At 37.2% G+C, this 22,580-nt stretch overlaps 1 protein-coding gene across 1 annotated transcript in view; it reads left to right on the top strand.

The window, feature by feature from the left end:
* The window catches only part of acss2l (acyl-CoA synthetase short chain family member 2 like), a 97,983-nt gene that overhangs the window by 8,790 nt on the left and 66,613 nt on the right, over positions 1–22,580 (top strand).

The raw sequence follows: 22,580 nt of genomic DNA on the forward strand, positions 1-22,580 counted from the left end.
ACATGAAAGCATTAGGTTTAGTGGACATTGTCCCGTGGAGGATACTTCGGTGGTCTCTGTGCAGGCCACATTATGTTTACCAAGTTAATTTTCTAGAATTTCTTTTGTAAGAGGAAATTGGAATATCCGCCAAAAATTTGCATGCACAGAGAGTATATGCAAACCTGAACAGCTTTTTTATTGTACTTAATATGAATAGTAAGACATTAATACCTTAAAAATTATGTAGTTAATAACAATACAAAAAAAAGATGAGGAATAGAGAAAATCCCAAGCAAGGTTGTCTGACAGCATGAGAGTCCATGATGTTGGTACAGATGCAAAGTAGGATTTAATAGGTGATGAAAAGATCTTGCTATTTGAAATATTCCTAACCCCCAATGTGAGTCATAAGTGGGCTGCTTTTTTAGATTTACTGCCCTTACTTCTAAAATGTAGTCATTTTACCTTAAGAAAAAATGGTTTCAAATTCTTTTAAAGTGAAATTTACATTTAACAAGTGAAATTATTTTGACTTTTTAGTCTTCTCCTCCTACACAGCTATGCATCTAAATATGTACAGTATTGTCTGTATGTTATGTTTACAGACATTGAGGAAACGACATTGTCATGCATTCTTTAAATGCTGTAGATCTGCTTATAACGGAAAAAGAATTGAAAAGGAGGGAGGAAAGTAGGGAAAATTTGAACAAATATAAGGTTTGAAATTTTATACAGAAATGGCTAATATGTGAAGTGTAAGAGGCTGTAGCATACAGTATACTGTATATAGACATTGTCTGATGTCACCTAAAGTGCCTTGTTTAAGACACCTGGCATTAGTTCTTTGTTTAAGTCTTCGGATGCCTTTTTTAATAACTTGAGTTGTGGGTAGCAGATTAGGTTTTATTTTTATTTTGAAATATTATTATTTTTATTGTTTTGCATTTGGTTTTCTGTTGATTTGTTTCTGAATTTAGTTTTGCTATTTTCAACTTTTTAATTTTGATCTTTTGATTTTTTTTATTTGAAATGGTATTTTTTATTAGTATTTTTGGATTCATAATAAATAAAATATTAATAGTTTTGTATTTGAGCAAGGTGCTTAGGCTAATTTTGGCATTCCACTTTGGGTCAAATCATTACATTTATTGCATACCTTAATGTCTTTAGTCATACGACTAAATTATATAAAGACATTAAAGTTTGATTTTAGACATGTGCGCCTTGCAACCAGTACAGCATATTGCTAGAATATACAGTAGTTTTGTGAGCAATGAAATATTATCTTGTTCTAGATACTACTGTAGATATAAACATTCCATAATATCTGGCAGGCTTTCTTATAGTTACATATGTTTACCTGCCAGTTAGAAATTCAAAGTGTGTTTATTTATGATGTGGTTACTAAAATAAATATGCTTACTATAATTAATAGTAATGCAAAATTATGTAATTTTAGAAATTAGTTATTACATCTTGGTTATGTTTTAAATTGACAATAAAAAGACAATTATGTATAAATGTGTTCCAAGAATAAGAAATATTAACAATGATGAAAAGATGATAAAAGAGATTCAACAGGAGTTATTGGTGTTGAAATGATTATCCAAGCTTGCTCAAATAAGACAGAGTGTTCACTTTGTTTGGACAGGTCAGGTCAGGTCGGTGGAGCATGCACTGATACAGCATGTTGCCATACCCAACACATGATGAAACAGCTCTGCATCCTGGTTGGCATGCCAGGTGTTCCATGGGTGTTGCCTTGGCCTGGTCCAAGCTCTCAGGTACTCAACAATGAGGAATCTGTAAGCCAGATCACCCTCTGGGAAGAGTGGCACATGGCCGTGGTGTCATAACTGTCTCTCCCTCACAATTCAGGTAATGTGCCTCATTTGGGACTCCATGAGCACCTGCTTGTTTGACACAAAGTCAAACCAATGGTACCCAAGGATTCTCCGAAGAGACACAGTACCAAAGGAGTCCAGTCTTGTATCAGGTCACTGTATAGCATTCATGTCTCACAACCATATAGTAAAACAGGAAGCACCAGGACTCTAAAAGCTACACACACACACACACACACCCCTTTCCAGTGACCTCATGAACCCTCATGCTCTCCCAATCTGTCTATTGACTTCATAAGAAGAATCACCAGAGACATGAATGTCGCTGCTGAGGTATGTAAATCTCTCAAGGAGGTTGACATTCTCTTTCCAGACAGACACACTGCTGATGGCTGTGTCCAAAAGGACATTAAAGGCCTGGATCTTGTTTTTTAATTCCAGAACACTTGCAAGCCCAGACTCTCTAACTCCTCGCTCAGTCTCTCGAGCGCCCCGATTAGAGTTTCCATTGACTCCGTAAAGGTCACAGCATTGCTGGGAAAGTCAAATTCAATGAATCTTTCTTGACCAACAAATACTCCACAGCTGCTAAACCCTACAACCCTGCCCAGCACCCAGTCCATGCAAGCATTGAACAGAGTAGGAGCAAGAACACAGCCCTGACGAGCCCCAGAATGAACTGGGAAAAATGAAGAGGTTCTGCCTTCACTTTGCACAGTGCTCCCAGTACCATTGTGCAGGCCAACCATGATATCCCGCAACTTTGGGGGGATCCCACAAAGTCTCAGGATGTCCCACAGGGCAGCTCAATCAACTGAGTCAAACGCTTTACAAAAGTCAACTATGGATACATAGAAACTTTGCCTATATTCACGTTTGCCCCCCATGAGAACCCTCAGTGCCTAGAAGCAGTCAATGGTAGACTTTTTAGGCAAAAAAACAGACTGCTCCAGTCACTGGTAAGTGAGCAATTGATCACAGACCATATTAACGATGACCCTAGCAAAGACCTTACCCAGCACCAAAAGCAGTGTTATCCCTCTGTAGTTGTTGAAATCCAGGTGATCACCCTTCCCTTTCCAGATAGGGACTACAAGTTCTGTTTCCCAGTCAGTTGGGACGACGCCTCTCTCCCAAATTGAAGCAAAGATTGCTTGCAATGCCAGGAGGACAGTCTTACCACCGGCCTGGAGACGTTCACCCCGGATACCACAAATCCCTGCAGCTTTCCCTACCCTCAGCTGGTTCAGCACCTGTGAAATCTCAATACGATTGGGTGGTGCACAACTAATTAAAGGATCAGCCTCAAGAACCATAGACCCAGAGATGTCCAACATATAGCCTTAGGATCAGCTTTAAACAGATGCTCAAAGTTGCCAGGCCAGTGGGTCACAATTGCAGTGTCATTCTCAAGGACCATTCCATCACCTGCCCTGACTGCGATTCTTCCAAGGAACGGATTCGGATGTGCGTAATGCTTTGATTCCTCTGTAAGCAGGACGTGTGCTGCTAGACCATAGATGGTGTATCATTTGCTCATAGGTTCCTGTAAGAAATGCCTCCTTATCTGCCCTCAGAGCCCTCGCCACCATCCTTATCAGTACAGACTGGAATTGCCCTCAAGTCGTGCATTGCGACCCCACTCGATGATATCCAGGGTGTCCTGCAAGATGAAACACCTCCTTCTGGGAACACCAGTAACATCAACACAACCCTCAGCATCCTCCGGAGTCTTGTCATGGAAGGTTTCCCACATCACTTTAGGATCAGCAAGTTCCCAAGTCCGCAGGTTCCTCACACAAACTGCGTGCAAACTCATTAGAAACAGCTTGATCTTGGATTCTGGCCAGGTTCAGCCTCATTCTTCTTGTAGGTGATAGTGTACTGGACATAAGCTGGATCTTCAGAGTAACAACAAGAAGTCTGTGGTCAGAATTCACAAACTGGGCTCTTCTGTAGACCCTGCAGTTATGCAGGAGCCTTCAGCATCTGCCCACAAGGATGTGATCAATCTCCTTCACTTGGACAGTACTGGAAGATTTAAAAGAAATCTAGTATGCTTTTATAAAGAGGAGTACTTGAAAATGGGATTTATGTGTGTGGTGATGAGAATAATCCTACACTTTTTTGTTTAGTTAGCAAATAAAATTGGCTAATGCAAGTATAGCAAGTAATCTTTCTCAGCATTTTTATGCAAAACAATGTCATTGAGGAGGAAAAACTAGGGGGTATGTCAAAGTCATGCTGAAACAAAGAACAACAAAGAGTGGTTTATGTACTAAAAATGTAAAACTGCTGACTAAGCTGAAAGCATACTTTACTGCACTGCTGCTAAGAAAAGAATAATTCTGGCATATTTTGCCAGTTTGTCTAGAGTGCAGAAGTAATGTAAAAAATATTACTGGGATGGACAATGCAATGCAGAGCAAATCCAGAATATGTCTGGAAATGTTGAAGATTTGGTTCAAGTTACAGTTGGAAAGAAAAAACACCATATAAGTAAAGTTTGAGAAATTGACAAGAGTTAGCTGAAAACCTCAACTGCTGACATGATACCCTTGTTATTTGAAGGAAAAATAATTGATCAGTACATATGCTGCAAAGAAATCAATTTAAGTACTCGAGGAGAAGATATTTTTTAAATTAGTATATGAAGAGAATCCTTTTGTATTTGAAGAATTGTGCTGGAATATGCACAGATGGTGCTTCATCAATGACAGGTGCCACAAAAAGACATCTTTCCTTGTGTAAACATAAAAATGACAAAATAATCACAGTAATGTACTGTATGTATCAAGAAGTGTTGATTGCAAAAACTTTTGGTAAAAACCTCAGGGCATTTTAGAAAAAACTGCAAGTAGTACATTTTCCTAAAATCAGGTATTTTAAAGAACATATTTTTGGAAATCTAAGTAATGTAAAATACATGAACCATAAATATCTTCTTCTCCTGCCCAAAGTACTGTACATTGGTTGTAAAGGGGGTGAGTGTTAAAGGTGCATGTGCAAACGGAAACATTTAGTGTTGGAGTTATGACTGACTTTATAAGTCTACTAAAATAAACTGTGGTTTACAAAACTAGCTTTTCTCTGTGATAAATTTGAACTTCTGAGCAAAAGAAATTACAGTATGCAAGGAAAGGGAAATAAAAAATATGGCATTGGAAAGTCAAAGAAGACAAATATGAAACTTCAGACTGTGTTATAAAAAACATTTGATTTGTGAACTCCAAGCAGTGCTGAGTTGAGAATACATTCTGGAACTGAACTGCAAAATATATGACTGAATAAGGACTGCTTTCATTTCAACACAAATTAAAGAACATTTGTTAACAGAAGAAACTGAAGACACAGAACTAACAAACAACCCAAGGCTTAAACTTGAAATATTAAGAAACAGATGACAATACCAACAACAATGTTTAATTCTATCTTACATTTTCATACAAAGAATATAGCTCAAAGTGTTTTACAACATGTAAAAGAAGTACAGTGGGTACGGAAAGTATTCAGACCCCCTTCAATTTTTCACTCTTTGTTATATTGCAGTCATTTGCTAAAATCATTTAAATTAATTTTTTCCCTCATTAATGTACACACAGCACCCCATATTGACAGACAAAAAAAGAATTTTTGACATTGTTGCAGATTTATTAAAAAAGAAAAACTGAAATATCACATGGTCCTAAGTATTCAGACCCTTTGCTCAGTATTTAGTAGAAGCACCCTTTTGAGCTAATACAGCCATGAGTCTTCTTGGGAAAGATGCAACAAGTTTTTTCACACCTGGATTTGGGGATCCTCTGCCATTCCTCTCCTCTCCTCTGCCTGGAGAGACCTAAAAATGGCTGTCCACCAACATTTACCATCCAACCTGACAGAACTGGAGAGGATCTGCAAGGAGGGAAAAAATTAATTTAAATGATTTTAGGAAATGGTTGCAATATAACAAAGAGTGAAATATTGAAGGGGGTCTGAATACTTTCCGTACCCACTGTATCTGGACAGCTTTGGAGTTTCACTGCGAGAACATTTTCTTCATTTTTAGGGGACATATTCATATTTTTAGAATGCAATTTGTCATCACTTCTTTATGTAAGGCTAATTATTATTCTGCAGTGATGAACATAAAAAAACATTAAAGTGCAGAGATCTAAAATGCTTGATGAAGTTAGTGGTGTCAAGCATGATTTTGAAAGTCCTTGGGGGGCTGTCCATGAAAAAGGCTTGGAAAGCACTGCACTAGATTAAAATATAATGTTGGTGACAAGACTATTTATTATGTCTTACATTGAGCTTCGCTTTGTTCAGATTGCATTTAAAATGTCTTTCTGGAGTGGTAACAATATGGGAGTGGAAAAAAATATTCTCAGACCTCAGAAAACAGTATCTTATAATGTTAATATGCAAATGTTTACCCTAGTAGAAGAAAGTTTCTTTCAGATATTGATCTATGCTTTTTTCTGTATAAAAACACATAAATAATCTCTCTTTCTCACTCTCTGTTGGTTTATTGACTAATACTTAACCTATCTGGGTGTATTCTGCAAGGCTCTTTTACTCACAGATAAAGTAAAAATTAATTAAACTCACAGACACAATGAGTAAACGATGACAATTCAAGCACTACAGAATAAAATTGCACTTGACTTAATTTTTGTTCAAGTTCTCTCAAACCACTAAATGTAGGGTAGTCATGCAACTCGTCATCATTATCAGACCAGGAGTATCTGGGACACTTTTTTGAAAACAGGAAAACTGGTAACCTGCTCTTGTTGTTGTTGTTGCACTCCAGATGTTTTTTTAGATGTTTCCAGAAAGTTGGCTTTTGTAACAAGATCCAATTGGTGGTTGATCAGCAAAACTGTAATGATGAAATCAAATAGTAACAGAAATCCTGGATGTGGGGCAGTTTGGTAATTTTACTTAACATTTTGTTTTGAAAGATGATCGCACTGCAAATGTGCAAAATATATACTTTTTCTGCTTTCTCTTTCACTGGTTAAATAAAATCACCAATTTCAATCTGAACGGCTTTTGATTCTATCCAGAAATGTGTCATACAAATTAAAATAACATAACATTCTCCAAACTACTTAATCCAAGTCAAGTTTTTGGGTGGCTAGAGCCTGTCCTTGCAGTATCAGGAACAGGACAGAGTGCCTGCAGGACACCCTTATGTACTAATCCAAACTAAATCAGAGCTAATTTGGAATAGCCTACTAACATGCCATGGGGTTCAAATACAGGACAATTCTTCAAAATATAGGCTCTACCTCCTGATTATATGTTTCTATTTAAGTGTTATTTAACACATTCCACAAAAACAGTTCCATTTCAGCTAAATATAAGCAACTGTATATGTTATGTTACATGCTATACTTTTTGATGATTGCTACCTCTGGGAAAATTTGAGTTGAGTCAAATTAGTCAAGATATCAGTTTAACAAAAAGCTAAAGATCTTGCAACAAAACAACAGTCTGGGAAATTTCATAGCAGAAATTATAATTTTATAATAGAGCCTAAATACAAATACAACAAAATCAATTATATTGTCATTTGTCTGTAAATAAAGTTTGTAAATAGTAATTAAAAACAATGATGATGGGTATATACAATCACATTTCACTTGACAGAGATCCAGCTGTTCACTTCCCACAATAGATTTAGTGTAAAGAGGCTCAGACTATTTGCTTAGAACGACAGAAAGACTGTGAAGCAACACTATTGTTCCTACTAATAAAGGTTTCAGACAGCATAGTGATTGCGTCCCTGAAGGGGTACCATCTGTGAAAAAAATATGTAAGTTCTATGGCTTTCTTCAAGATTATGAAGACCTGCTCAAAATTAGATAGATAGATAGATAGATAGATAGATAGATAGATAGATAGATAGATAGATAGATAGAGCTTTATTTGTCCTCAGGGGAAAATTTGGCTTTTTACAGAAGCTATTTAATTAAACAAATACATAAACAGATAAATAAATATACACACACACGCACACTATGGTAAACACACACCACCAGAATTGTTATAAAGAAAGAAGTACTTCTGATTTCACAGTCACAGTCAGCCATTATGTAGACATATTGCTGTTGGTATAAAGGAGGTCCAGTAGCGTTACTTGATACACTTCTGCTGAATAATTCATGGAGGAAAGCACTTAGTGTTAGTGTCTCAGAGAGAGTATGTGCAGCATTGTTCATAATGGAACTCAGTTTTTTTTAATTGTCTCCTCCCCTAGGCCCTTCAGGGGATCCAAAGTGCCTCCCATAACCGAGCTTGCCCTTTTAATTAGTGTGTGAATGAGTGTGCCGTAAAGTAAATTGGTTGTGTCACCCAAGGCCAATTGCTTCTTTGCACTTTTTGCTACTACTCAAACTTCCTTCAACCCTCAAGAGGGAAAGCAAAAAAAGGAAAAGGAATGGATAGACATTGTAAAGTTTTATAAAATATTTTCTCAACACAGAAAAACAGAAACACAGGAAAGCCATAAATCAGGACTACCCATTCAGGAATTAGTTAATCAGTTAATTTGGATTTTACTAATTTGAAAACAATATAAGGAAGTGCAGTGGGCTGGCACCCTGCCTAGGGTTTGTTTCCTGCCTTGTGCCCTGTGTTGGCTCCAGCAGACCCCCGTGACCCTGTAGTTAGGATAATGGATGGATGGATGGATATCTCCAAACAGGTTTCTTAACATGGTTTGCACAATCACAAGTCTCTCATTTCTTCTCTTTTCTCTTCTTTTCCCCTATTCCTCCCAGATGAGCTTTGTCCACTTCCACCAAACTCCAACTTGCCTGGGATATAGCGAGTTGGATAATGGATGGATGGATGGATATAAGGAAGAGTTAGTTTTTTTCTGTCTTTCTCAAAGATTGATTGGTGAGACAATGTTTATATTTATACTTTTGAGAAGAAACATACAGTTAGCTGTATGTGTAAAGTTGTTGGATTCTATAAGCTCTAGTTCACTTTAGTTAATCTTATTAGATTTAAAATAAGAAAAATACCATACTTGATATAGATTTTTAAAAAATTGTCACACAGTTCATTTTATGCCCTTCCATTACTGCTAGCCTTATATTTCCATAGCAACATACTGGCATTATAATTAAGAAAGTTTTTATCTTGTGCTATTTTCTGCCAAAGCAGACTCTGATGCTTGCTCTGACCATGTCTATGAAAATAAGGTAATTATATTATACAATAAAGTTAATAAACTATCTTAATGAAAAATTAACGTGTCTCTGCATTTGTCACACATTTGGAAAGACTGAAACTTGACACTCCGGTCACAAGGCGACATTCTTCATGATTATTTTATTTAATTACTGCTTTAGACACTTAATCATATGTACTTTTTCCATGTTTAGCATCAATTTTGACTGGATTTGGGTTTCAGAGTCAGAAAGCCAGAGAGAGAAAGAAATGGCGAACTCCTTTCATGCAATTATCACCTGCTCAGATGGATGGTGGCTGCCTGGGTTTTATTTTCTCCAGCACAGTTTACTAATTGGCTTTATACTGTTTTTAGCTGAACTAATTGTTGAATGGGGAATTTGGCATATTTAGCCATGTATCCCAAATGGTTAGCTGGGAATGAGAGCAAGAGAGAGACAAACACAATGAAAGAAGAATAGCACTGTAAATGCCATTAATTTTAATTATTTTATGGACCCCTCACTTTTGGCATGTCTGGCTAGAGACACCTGTGGTGCTATGCTGTTGGTCCTTGATTTCTATACATGACAAGGAATATTTATTCAGAAAATATTTTTGCTTAATGTTGTACACAGTTATTTTACTGTCTTATAACTGAAAGTAGTGAAATACCAGGTCTGCTGACCTTCACCTTTGGCAACAGATGGGAAACTGTGTAGACATCTTTATACATTTTTACATTCTATCCTGCAGGAGCACTTGATTTTTGTCATTAAACAATTTTCAATTTAAAAGAAATTGAGACCTGGGCATATGGAAAACATGTCTCGTTGTCATCATGCTTTATTGAAATCTTTCTTGATTCCATTCTTAGAAGTGCTAGGTGTTAAATCTTTCCCGTAGTACTGTCAGAATCAACTGTGGTTCTACGTTTACTCAAATTCTAACTGTTCTTGATTGTTGTTGGCAGCTTTATTTGTAACCAAGAAAATCAAACACTATTTTTTCCTTTACAGATCTAGCATGTTAAAATACTACAACCCATAGGTAGAGAATGTCATATAGGAAATCACCATAAGGATTGATAAAGTTCATATAAGATAAGTAGTAAATAAGAAAGACAATAACGTAATTGTAATTACACTGTTGTTGAAGTATTAATGCCTTACATATGTTTAATGTGGTGATTTCTAGAGTTTGGAGCACTGGGGCTACCAATAATGATTTTAGCCTAGGTAATATTTTAATAAATGGCTACTGAGAGCCTGTGGAGTTCAATTGTCAAACCCTGCCTCAGACACAGTTTGGGTCGATTTTGCATGTTCTTCCTGTGCCTTTGTGGGTTTGCCCTGTGTACTTTGACATTCTCTTACATTCTGAAGATTATACTGCAGGTCAGAATGATTAGCACCTTCTGATCGCAGTGGTAGTTCTGAGGCTGCCTTGGAATGGACTGGACTCCTGTCTACCATTTGTTCCTGGCTAACACCCGATGCTGTTTTAATAAGATCTTGCCCATCACCATATTACTTTAGAAATAAGTGGGTTTGGAAAATTATGCAGTATCTGAAAGGTATTAATAGGTAATAAATACAAATGAAATATTAATAGCAAACCTGCCTAACTTGCATGCATTTTTAAAAGAAATATTATTTACTGTTATACATTTCAAGAGGAATTTATGAGAAGTTTTTAAAGGAAAGGATATGTGCACAAGTCATTCCCAGGTAGTCATCTGTCTTCAAGACTAAAGAGTAGTTTCCATGTTGGAGTAGAATATGCCCTTTCATTTTTCAGTCCTGTGATGTTCTTGAATGCTATTCTCTGCACTGCCTTTGCGGCAACTAAAGTATGCCTTTTTTATTGTGTTAAGACCCGAACGATCCGTAGTTCTCCAGATGTGATTACACCAGTGAATTACAGAGACTGAGCATAACGTCTGTTGATTTGTGTTATAACATAGCCTGGCAATTTGCTTTTTTAACTGCTTCACTGCATCACATGGATGTAGAGCATGTAATGTAAACATAAATCTACCTAAATTCTCTTCAGAAATTGTATCCTGTAGGTCAGCATTGCCCGTATTTACTCTATAGCTAGTGTCTCTTTTTCCTGCATTTTCCACTTTGGGTTTGCCTACAGTAAACACAACGTTTCCGGTTGTTGACCTAGTTTTAAAGATTATCCACATCTTTTTGAATTATATTTACTGCCCCTTCAATTTTGGTGTGATCTATAATTTTCATAAGTGTACTATCTATATCACAATCTGTGCAATTAATATAAAAGCCTAACGGTTAATACATAAATTATTTTCGGTCTTTACTGAAGAGCTCACCTGATGTCAGTTTCATGTAGTGTCTCTGGCATACTCACCACCTTGAAATCAAGTTTCCGGCATCATGCAACTATGATGCCAGTGTCTGCTCAGTCAAATTGGTGTTTTGCTCATAATATCCTCAGGATGTTAACTCAAGCAGCTCATTTTTAACCAGACATCAGTGAAATACAGACTTAGTAGGACAAATGCTTAAATATCAGTTGAACAAGCAAGATCATAGAATCAGCCTGACAGATTTGATAAGGTAGATTGTTCATGAGTTACTCAAGGCACTAGTGTGAGAAGCTGTGTACCCATGTGCAAATCACACCTTTGGTATCAAGTTCAATATTTTCATACAAAACATTGTTTTGTTCATAATAAATCAATTAATGTATTTTAAATAAGCAAAATTTACCCTTGGTATTTTGAAATGTTAAGCAGCAGTATAAATACCTTGATACAATGTACTATGTCCATAAATCCACCCTTTTTCCATTTTACTGTGTCATGGTTGGTGATTGTGAGTTTGATGACATGCGCATGTACTGTAAATTAGCAACTCCAATTAAACAAAGCACTTTGAACTGTAAGAGGAAACTGAATTCCTTTGGGGAAAGTGATGGAAACAAACACATGTGCAAGTGCACTGTAAAGTTTCCTTTGGGCCAATTTCATGTTGTGCCCCAAGTGCTGTGAACGAACAGTGCTAGCCATCGCATTATGTTTCTACCCTTGTACAATGCATTAGCTAAATATAGTATTGGCAGTAATATGTTTAGCACTGTTGGCTGCATTTACCTTGGGGAAATGGAACAGGACATAAAAACACTAGAGATAACTAACTTTTTAACTCTGGTTATTTATTATACTTTTCTACTATATGACACAGTCACCTACCCAATTAGACACAGAGAATGTTCAACTTAAACAGACTGAACAATCAATTTATACTTTTTAAGATGGTTTTGTTCAATTATAACTTTATCCATCTTTGATATTTTTCACAGATCACAGCACTGAACAATGATATTCAAGGCAACAAGAAAAGAAAGTACAATACAAAATAGGTCAAACCGAATACATGTATTTACCCTTACTTCACTCAGGTGAAGTGCAAAAGCAGGGGATTTTACATGTGTACTTGTAGTAGGGAATTCAATTTAAATAAAGGTGTCTAAAAATGATTCACTATTGCCTCCTCCAGCTTTAGAAGTCTCTGTGGTTCAGAAAAGTCATGAATTTCCTCCTGGAGATAACGGAGGCACACTGGATGTACATTGTCTGTGTTAAACCTTCTAGGCCTCGTCTCATTGTCATTAAATTTCCAGTGCATACAGATTACCAGCTTATACCGAAAGAGCCCTACTGCGTCCAAGAAATCTCATTCGGTGGTCCACGTCTTTTTTTATGTCCATGTTATTTTTATCATCAAGGGACTAAACTTCCTCTATTGCTTAGAATTTAATCTGTTTTGTGGTAGTAGGAGAAGGACTGATTAAGGGGCAGGGCGGAAGCCTATTGCTTTCCTGGATCTTATTTGGGGAGTGAATTACTTTAGGATAGAGATGGTATGGAATATAGAGGTGGGGGAACTGGTGGTAACTCTGAGTGGCAAACTGAGTCATGTTAAATTTTATTTAGATCAATTGCTATTTACAGATTGCAGGCTACCACATCTAATCTTTCTTTTGTCTCTCTACTAGTATTTTTTCTATCCCTATGGCTAATCTCGATATTAATTTCTAGAAGATTAGTACTTTGGGCTCTGGTCCTTGCACTAAGCGCATGCTGGCCTTTTTCCATTATCATCATGTTGATGTAGCTATCTTTCAAAAGACATTTATGTTGGTCATTGATGTCCACTGTTGTGAAAATAAATATTATTGGTTAATGACTTATTTTTCAGCTTCATCTAAGAACTGTGGTGTGCTCAGTCTTCTCAGGAGGAGCCTGCAGATCAGCATCACTGATGCAGGTGGTGAAACTAGCTATTTTTTGGTATTTGGTATCTAAGATGGGGGTGTTCTAAGCTGGTAATTGTTTCTCCATATACAAATAATACAAAGTGAACTTATTTTTGGATTTTGCCAGCAGTTTTTGAAATTCTAAGAGTATGATCCATTTGTCTGCATTAACTCAGAAACAGTAATAATCCTCCCTCCAATACTTCTTTGCATATCCCCATTGCACATTTTATGTAAATTCTGAGTGAACTTTGTTTGTGGTCAAAAGTTTTTAAATACTTTTCTCAGCAGCAGAGTTTTCCTTTTTTTCTCTTTATCATGAAACAAAATCTTGCATTCATTTTATTTTTGTCTTTCATTCTCTCAATTTCTTAGCCCATTGAGAACATTTAGCAGTGTCTGGAGATTATGGTGATCTTAGAAAAATGTCATGTAGTTATAATATGAACAAAGAAATAAGGGCTACCAAGATAATAAAGGACAAGACAATACTTGAGTGTGACAGACAAAATGTAGTTGAAAACTAAAAACAAAATCCTACCACTAGGGTCTACTTCATCCATCCATTATCCAACCCGCTATATCCTAAGTACAGGGTCACGGGGGTCTGCTGGAGCCAATCCCAGCCAACACAGGGCGCAAGGCAGGAAACAAACCCCGGGCAGGGCGCCAGCCCACCACAGGGCAGCCTTCAAAACATTCTGACATAAAATAAATAAAGAAAACTAAGACTTGAATGAAGGTCAACTTTTAAATTTCATGGCAATAGTTGAAAATAATGCCAGGAATGGGTTCCTCACATGACAAAACCCAAGAGTGTGTAGAAAAGCATGTATAAAGTTGACTAATGCTACAGCACTGTTTCTTTGTCCCTGTAAGCTTTTTTGCAAGCAGCTTACTAATAAGATACTATACACTAAATTTTGATTTTCACCAAGGTTCATCTGTTGACTAGCTTAATCTAAGAGGTGGTGAAAAAAATTATTTGCATTAACTTCTCATCAAGTCATGTTGAAATTCCAATCTGTCTCTTTGGGTCATATGGCTAACCCTTACTGTTGCAAAGAAAGCGGATAAGGGACTATTACCAATGGATGGCTAATGTTAGAACTAAGTCTAACATTTTAAGGATTCAGAGGACATAATTTCGTATCATTTTTTTGACCTGTTATTATTATATACAATATATATTAACATACAACAATAAATATTTTATATACAATAATATATATTGTGGCAGGGTACAGTAATAGCAGGTCACAACAAAGGAGAATAGTTGGGACACCAACCAGATCGTCCCATTTAATATCGTTCTCTAACTTAAATAAGTGCCCTTCTTGCGCAATTATACGACCCTCTAGGTGCTGCTCAGCTTGAAAAATGACGCCTCCTTTCGGGCAGCCTGGCTTCTGATATCATGTGGACCGGAAAGGACATGGCTAAGTGTCCTTATTGGGAAGTTTCTCTAAGCTGTGGGGAGAAGAGGAGAAGATATGATTAGCAACAGCACTCCCTTTCACCCCGGCAGGTTATCACATACCTCGAATGAGCCAGAGAGGAAAATAATTCCAACATGATGGTACCCTACAGAAAGAAAAATGTCAGACTACATAAATCTTGTGTAGTGACAGTTGTCATGAAAACTATTTATGTAGGTGATGTGTTGGCCTGCTTCCTGACTTTAACCCCATATAGCATCTTTAGGATGGCCTGGGTCACAACATACTGAGACATGTCCCACTGCCCTCCAATTGTCAGGTCTTTCTGCAATAATGAAGTGACATTCTACAGCCGCAGATATAGAGGCTCACTGGATGTACAGGTATGTGCTTGAGTTGTTAAGTAGTGGTGGCTAACAGAATTGGTTATACAGTATTTTGAAGGAAGCAAAATGACTGCTGTTAATGTTATTGCTTTACTCTTTTTTGTTGTTTTATTGTTTTGTTTTCCTATGATTCTTATATTTTTTAATGCTATTTCAGCAATTAAGGTTGAAATATTAGTCAATAACTGCGGTGTGTTGGCACCCTGCCCAGGATTGGTTCCTGCCTTGTGCCCTGTGTTGGCTGGGATTGGCTCCAGCAGACCCCCGTGACCCTGTATTCAGATTCAGTGGGTTAGAAAATGGATGGATGGATGGATATTAGTCAATAAATTGTGATATGTTTCATTATTCATCTATACGTATATACTATACCTTATATAGTATACTGCGTAATATCTCATTTATTTAAATGAACCCTAATTTGCCACACATCTCCTCATGTAAAAATTTGGTGAATGTAGAGCAGGAGTTCTCATCCTTTTGTCTTGGCTTACGACCCCAAGAAATTTAAATTTTCCAAAGTACCACCATTTTTTTTCTTCTAAGTTGTTATATACAGAACTGTTATAAAGTAAAGCTAAAGTTGCTACCGCTTTATCCCCCAAAATACTGTATTTGAGGGGTTTTAATGACGTGTTACAGATTGTTTTGTGTATATGTGTATGCTTTTTAATTTTTATTATGCACACATTTTATAACTAATTATATTTAATGTACTATTAACAATAGTGTGGTTTTCTATGGAATAAAAAATGAGAAGCCCTAAAATTTTCATGCTTTCATTTTACAAAAAATATACCTATCAAAGTTAGAATTTCATGTATGAGAAGTAATTTTTCCTGGGGTAATGACAAATAGGGGGCATTTTATTTTCTTTGGGAGATTTCAGCATGGGGTTTATAAAGAATATTTTGATTGTCAAGGGGTGCCTGATTTATCTTACTGTGTGAAAGTACTAAATTTATTTAATTACAGTTTCAGTCCTTTAGCTAAGAAATAGATAAATGCTTAAAACCAATATCAAAAGTCTCAAACTCTTTAAAGCTGCTTTAAAAATAACATACTTTTCAATTCAGGTTCATCAGAAAAATGTTTTGTCAGGGTTACGATACTTGCTGTTGTGAGATTACATCTGTGTATGGTGGAGACATTAGCTGATTAATAGTACCTACTGAAGAAGAATATTTAATCCACAAGACAAATTATCCATCCATCCATTCCGCTATATCCTAACTACAGGGTCAAGGGATGGCTGGAGCCATTCCCAACAGAGGGAGCAAGGCAGGAAACAAACCCCAGGCAGGGCGCCAGCCCACCGCAGCAGGAAACCGGAGCACCCGGAGGAAACCCAAGCAAACTTCACGCAGAGAGGACCCAGGAAGCGAACCCAGGTCTCCTAACTGTGAGGCAGCAGCGCTACCACTGTGCCACCGTGCTGCCACAAGACAAATTAACTCAAACTTAAAATGTCACATACTGGATACTCTAAATTTCAAAATTCCTCCTTTTATAGATTTATCCCAGCTTTATTGGTACCTTTTGTGGAATCAGGCTTGCTAATTAAAAGTTAATATTTCAGAATTCCCCAAAAAATAGCCTTTGTTCTGTTGCTTATGCTTGTGTAAATTTCTGTAACTACAGACAGCATAGCATTTGCTCTTATACTTTTCAAATATGTGTCATGTGTGATTTTAGTCAACTAAAACCATAGACTGTAGTAATAAGCTAATAGAAACCACTTTGATTTAAAAAATGAATGATAGCAATGTAGTGCTTGCTGATTTCATTTCCATGAAATAAATGTGCCGTTACAGCAGCTGTCACTACCCGATCTGCACTACTCTGCTAACTGCATGTCTCTGAGATTATGTACTTCTCCAGGGGTAGACTTAACATATAAGTGAGGTAAGCAGCCGCTTAGGGCCCTGTGCTAGAAGTAATAATCCTAAAGAACTCCATTGAAAGTTACACACTAACTGGTGATGTTTCCTGGATTTAATAATAAAATAATAAAAACGAAATATACCTCCCCCACACTATGCGACTCTTCAATTCCACCCGGGGGAGTAAATTGCGAACATTAATTTTATTTTAATTCTTTTCATTTTTATTACTATTTAATTTAATATTGTTTCTTTGTATCAGTATACTGCTGCTGGATTATGTGAATTTCCCCTTGGGATTAATAAAGTATCTATCTATCTATCTATCTATCTAAACACATATTTTAACACTTTTTTGAATGTACCTTCCACCCTTCTATAGACAACAATTTACTAACACTAATTATTATATACTAATGAAAAATGTAGAAAGGATAAGTACATCATGGATAGCATACAGTGAGAAGTATGAAATTGTGGTGTGCTTTTGTTGCCATATTTTTGGATGTGGGACTAGTAATCAGTTCTGTGGAGATAGGTACAGCAGATGGAGAAATGAATCAGTTCAATTAAAGCACCATGAAAGGTCTACTATATATATGTATGCAGTACATACACTCACCTAAAGGATTATTAGGAACACCATACTAATACGGTGTTTGACCCCCTTTCGCCTTCAGAACTGCCTTAATTCTACGTGGCATTGATTCAACAAGGTGCTGAAAGCATTCTTTAGAAATGTTGGCCCATATTGATAGGATAGCATCTTGCAGTTGATGGAGATTTGTGGGATGCACATCCAGGGCATGAAGCTCCCGTTCCACCACATCCCAAAGATGCTCTATTGGGTTGAGATCTGGTGACTGTGAGGGGCCATTTTAGTACAGTGAACTCATTGTCATGTTCAAGAAACCAATTTGAAATGATTCAAGCTTTGTGACATGGTGCATTATCCTGCTGGAAGTAGCCATCAGAGGATGGGTACATGGTGGTCATGAAGGGATGGACATGGTCAGAAACAATGCTCAGGTAGCCCATGGCATTTAAACGATGCCCAATTGGCACTAAGGGGCCAAAAGTGTGCCAAGAAAACATCCCCCACACCATTACACCACCACCACCAGCCTGCACAGTGGTAACAAGGCATGATGGATCCATGTTCTCATTCTGTTTACGCCAAATTCTGACCATTTGAATGTCTCAACAGAAATCTGGACTCATCTGACCAGGCAACATTTTTCCAGTCTTCAACTGTCCAATTGTGGTGAGCTCGTGCAAATTGTAGCCTCTTTTTCCTATTTGTAGTGGAGATAAGTGGTACCCGGTGGGGTCTTCTGCTGTTGTAGCCCATCCGCCTCAAGGTTGTGCATGTTGTGGCTTCACAAATGCTTTGCTGCATACCTCGGTTGTAACGAGTGGTTATTTCAGTCAAAGTTGCTCTTCTATCAGCTTGAATCAGTCGGCCCATTCTCCTCTGACCTCTAGCATCAATAAGGCATTTTCGCCCACAGGACTGCCGCATACTGGATGTTTTTCCCTTTTCACACCATTCTTTGTAAACCCTAGAAATGGTTGTGCGTGAAAATCCCAGTAACTGAGCAGATTGTGAAATACTTAGACCGGCCCGTCTGGCACCAACAACCATGCCACGCTCAAAATTGCTTAAATCACCTTTCTTTCCCATTCTGACATTCAGTTTGGAGTTCAGGAGATTGTCTTGACCAGGACCACACCCCTAAATGCATTGAAGCAACTGCCATGTGATTGGTTGATTAGATAATTGCATTAATAAGAAATTGAACAGGTGTTCCTAATAATCCTTTAGGTGAGTGTATATATGTCTAAAATGCAAAGCTGTCTGCCTGACTCACTGATCAACAAAATCTCTAATTTCTTATTTAGTTAAAAAGTTGAAATTTGGCAGAGTGGTTCATCAAGGTCAGTAGGTATCCACCTAGAAAGTACACTTCGATAAAAAAATGTATAGGGATAAACCCTCACAAAAGAAAAACTAAATTCTCCAAAATTTCAAAAACACTTTAACTTGATTTGGTTGAAACAGAATAAAGAAAATTAGTTGACCTGTGTTTTTTGATTTCTTGATATTTGTTGGTAATAAAGCTGTAGTGAGTGGGGTATTCTTAGGGAGTGCATCCTTTTCTCACCTCAGCTATGATTGTGCACAGAAATGAGGTGTGCAGTTCATGCAAATGAAGATTACAAGCAGAGCAGTGTCACTGCACAAGCAAAGGATGTAATCATGCTGAGAAATGAGGCTGGCGGGGTGTGGAAAAGGGCAGCTGCCCTGCACAGGAAAAAGTGGCAAACTCCGTGGAAAAATGAAAGTTAGGCAAAACTGAAAGAAGAAGTGGTTAACAAGTGGCCTCCTGGCACACAATCTCTCAGAGAGGATAATCACAAACTTAGTCAGCTTTTCTGTCTCACACACACACACACGTACACTTATCTACAGTTATAATGTAGTTTTCTAATCCACAGTTTGTTTTCTTTTTGTATTTTCACCAAAACTTGGTGGTTAGCTGTTGGGCTGTTCTTCAATTCATTATAATAAATGTTGTTTTAATCTTTTTATCTGACAGCATGATTTATACACCAGCTTTCATAGAGAAACATAAGCGTTAAGGAGGCCCCCATACCTGTGTTCGCTTAGGCCATCCAAATCACTAGGTCTGCCCTGCACTTGCATGTTGTATGACTGGAGAGATTTTCCTTGTGCTTTAAAACATTACTGAACATCTTTCTATAAATTTTAAAACACTAACTAAATACATTTTATTTTGAAACGATGCGTAGTCGGATGTGTGTGAGGTTGGTACCCCATCCAATTCTGTATTGTGAAACTTCTATTCTTTTATCTCAGTTGTGTATGGATTGATATTAAAAAATGTGAATAATTTCCCCGCTCTTTAACTCACTCAATTGAGAGTTGATCGTTCACGATATTGTGTTCTCAAAGCATACATGAATTGTGCATTTTTATTTTCAATTCAATAATGGCATAAAGAAGCAATAAAGAACATTTTTTTTTGGCTTGAAAGTGTAGTGAAATTGTCTCATTTTATTAAATTAAATCACTGCTCTAGAGTAATTGGTAATCTGCCTTATTTAGTGTTCACTGCAAATTAAATTAATATGTACATATTAAAATAAAGTTTCTCTTGCACTGAGCCCTGTTGAACTCCATTGTTGACCTCAACTAATTCTCAAAACAGCTCTTATACAGTGCAGAATTCTTTTAGGTCTTTAAGCTCATTCTGTACTCTTCTTGCACTCTACTTGTAGTCTAATAGGATACCATTTCAAAGACAGACTGAAAGTCAGATTATATATTGTTTGATCCTCAGATGTCCTGCCTTAAAGGTATTGTCTTGTGAAACATTAATATCTATCATACCCTTTCCCATGTTTCACAAGCTGCAGTCAAATTGTCAAAGAACGTAGCATTGTTCCAGTCCAGGCAATTACTAATCCTGAGACCTATAAAATACAAGAGAGCCCAGCTTTATAATAAATAATCTAATCTCTATTAGAAGAAAAAAATGGGTGGAGATAAAAAATAATTTGATGCTATTTTAAGATACCAGTTTTCTTTGTAACTTTTACATACGGAATCTTTGGCACAGGGCGGCATGGTTGCGCAGTGGTAGCGCTGCTGCCTCGTAGTAAGGAGACCTGGGTTTGCTTCCCGTGTTCTTCCTGCGTGGAGTTTGCATTTTCTCCCCGTGCCTAAGTGGGTTTCCTCCAGGTGCTCCGGTTTCCTCCCACAGTCCAAAGAGATGCAGGTTAGGTGCATCGGCGATCCTAAATTGTCCCTAGTGGGGGTGTGTGGGTGTGTGTGTGTGTGTGCCCTGCAGTGAGCTGGCACACGGCCCGGGGTTTGTTCCTGCCTTGTGCCCTGTGTTGGCTTGGATTGGCTGCAGCAGACCCCCATGACCCTGTAGTTAGAGTATAGCGGGTTGGACATTGACAGACTGACTGATTGATCTTTGGCACATGATTGATAGCTATTTCATTTTGAGCGAGCTGGGCAGTTGCTCAACCACAAACAGAAGTTGCCCTTAAATCATTTACTGAAGCAATTCACAGTTGCATCACTTCCGTTAGATTAATTGGACATTTCTACTTTTTTTCTGCAATTCATCTTTGAGGAAATGATCTTTGTTGGCTTTGACATATTTTGTAAACAGGTTAATTCAACATTTCTACAGATATGTTTTCTATCAAAAAGGATATGAATTTTCTGTATCATGAATGTGAGCTGATACTACTTAGATTAACCTCAAAAATTACTTTAAACAATGTCAGATTAATGGCCTATATGGTTAGTTTGGATTCAGAATTTTTGAGGTAGAAGAGTAAGCAAGGATTGGTACACTACCAAGGAGGTAGATTGTTAAGACCTACTTCTATTCTGAATCTAAGTAATCAAAGGCAAGGTCTAAGTGAACTGACTTTAAGACAGATATATTAGCATCATGAAGTGAATTATTCTGGATTAATAACTGCTGCTTGCACACATCACTTACAACAAAGTTATTAAGAAAACAAAAGTCACATGCGGAATTGGCCAAAATGGTGTGAGGCCTCCAACACAGAGCCACAAAGCAAGCCAGACTACCCACTAGCCTGCCCAGATAAAGCTAACTCCCTTACTTCAATAGCTAGCTTTGGCCTACCCCAGGCCAAATGGGTTTTGGTTTCAAAAGTTAAAAAATACAAGTAATCTTTACAAAATATATGTCCAAATCTTACCAGAGGGAGGATGACCATAAACCTCCAGTGGGGATGAAGTAGTAATCTTAAATAATCTTTATAAATGAAAGATTTCATACAAAAAAGGGAAAATACAGAACACAAAAGTCAAAAGAGCCAAACAAGATAAAAAGGAGTTGCCAAAAAGCAGTCCATATTAACCAAGAAATCAGAATCATAAAAACAGAAGCAAAAGAGTCAAAAAGCAAGTCAACACAAAGATTTAGCAATAGTAAGGTAGGGAAAACTCACCAACCACCAGCACATACATGTACCACAGAGGAACTGAATTACCCATCGGCCTTCATAGGGCTGGGAGTAGTCACTCAACTGTAATGAACAAGTGGGTGAAGTATCCACAAAACACAAAGAACATATGAGCCAATTCCCAGATAAGTAAAAAGCTAATATAAAGGGACAAAAAAAACCCCAAAAAAGTTCTTAATTGAAAATATGCAGCATTGGCCTCCTTAAAAAGGAACTAACATACAGTCTGTACATCATATTTATCATTTTTGAGGTGTAATATCTTTGTCATGTCAACACACACTGTAATAACAGCTCAGTGATATGAATAATTTTAGATGTGAGTCTTCAGTTAGCTGGTTTTACTGCATTTCCCTATTTTATCAAGGGTGTCATCATTTCCCAGTTTCGATGAAATGTTGCACACACATACTGTAGGTCAGAGCTTTTGTAAATATATATACTGTATGTTCCCTTCTCAAGTTTTCTTTTATATATCTCAACATTTGCATGGGAAGTTGCGTACTCACAAATTGCGAGCTTTATAAATGAGGCCCCTGGCTGCTTCTT

Source organism: Polypterus senegalus, chromosome 5 (assembly GCF_016835505.1).
Source record: "Polypterus senegalus isolate Bchr_013 chromosome 5, ASM1683550v1, whole genome shotgun sequence".
NCBI lineage: Eukaryota > Metazoa > Chordata > Cladistia > Polypteriformes > Polypteridae > Polypterus > Polypterus senegalus.